Here is a 1,478-nt window from a genome sequence, read left to right as displayed (position 1 = left end):
CTCAGATCTCAGCCTCCTGAGTAGCTAGGATGACAGGTGTGGCCACCTGCGCCCAGCTGGAGTTTCTTTTTCTTGATAGTAAGGATTGTTCATTAGCTCTCATCAGATTGGCTAGCCATAATATAGTCCCCCAAAGTTTTAAATTAGTTTTCTAAAAGTAGAAATATAGTAGCCACAGAATAGGAAAACTGTATCTTTTACAATGTCAAACCAAAACTTTAGTCTTAAGGCACTTTTTAAAAATCCAAAGAGCCAGGTGTGGATGTTCAAGCCTGTGGTCACGCTGCCTACTTGGGAGATGCACATCAGGGGCCCTTGGCTCACCACCAGTCCAGCAGCAATGAGGGAACAGGTGCTGTGACATGTGCCTGCTATCCCACGCTACTGGGAGGGCAATGGCTGGGTGAAGTGACCCTGCCTGCTACCCCAGCTGCAAAGGGAAGCACAAATAGGAGGACCACAGTGGAGGCAACCCCAGGTATGAAACATGATCTATTTAAAAAATAACCACCATAGGGCTGGGAAGGTGGCTCAGTGGTAGAGCGCTTGTCTTGCATGCATGAGGCCCTGGGTTCAATTCCCCTGCACCATATAAGCAAAAAGAAAAAAGCTGGAAGTGGCACTGTGGCTGAAGTGGTAGAGCGCTAGCCTTGAGCTGAAGAGCTGAGGGACAGCGCCCAGGCCCAGAGTTCAGGCCCCACGACCAGACCCAAAAAAAATAAATAAAAATAACCAACATAAAATGGAACTGGAAGAATGGCTCCAGTGGCAAAATGCCTGCTTAGCAAGCATGAGGCCCTGAATTCAAAACCTAGTAGCACCAAAAAAAAGAATAAAAGAAAAATTACAATAGAGGTCTATGCCAACACATAGAATTTGGCACCCAATGTCATGTTCATGGGGCTGGGAACAATCCTCAGAACCAAGAAAAAGAACCCTCCAGATGTTCCAGAGGGGTATTAGCTCAATGGCATGATTTTTTTTTTAATTGGTCATGGGCTTGAATCAGGGCCTGGGCTCCGTCCCTCAGCTCTTTTTTGCTCAATCACAGTTTTACTTCCTGTTTTTGAGTGGTCATAAGAGTCTCACCAGGACTTTTCTGCCTTAGCTGGCTTTGAACAGTGATCCTCAGTTCTCAGCTTCTTGAGTAGATGGATTACAGGGGTGAGCCCCAGTGTCTGACAGTACAGTTCTTTCCTACCATACATGAGGCCAGGATTTGATCCCAGCATTGCAATTTTTTTTTTAATCAGAAGATATTTAAATGCTGGGCACCGGTGGCTCAGGTCTGTAATCCTAGCTACTCTCAGGAGGCTAAGATCTGAGGCTCATAGTTCAAAGCCAGCCCAGGCAGGAAAGTCCTTGAGACTCTAATCTCCAATAAATCATTGAAAAACGGAAGTGGCACTGTGACTCAAGCAGTAGAGCACTCACCTTAAGCTGAAGAGCTGGGCTGGGAAGGTGGCTCAGTGGTAGAG

Source organism: Dipodomys ordii, unplaced genomic scaffold, assembly GCF_000151885.1.
Source record: "Dipodomys ordii isolate 6190 unplaced genomic scaffold, Dord_2.0 Scaffold14, whole genome shotgun sequence".
Classification (NCBI taxonomy): Eukaryota; Metazoa; Chordata; class Mammalia; order Rodentia; family Heteromyidae; genus Dipodomys; species Dipodomys ordii.
Note: the sequence above shows the minus strand (reverse complement) of the source record.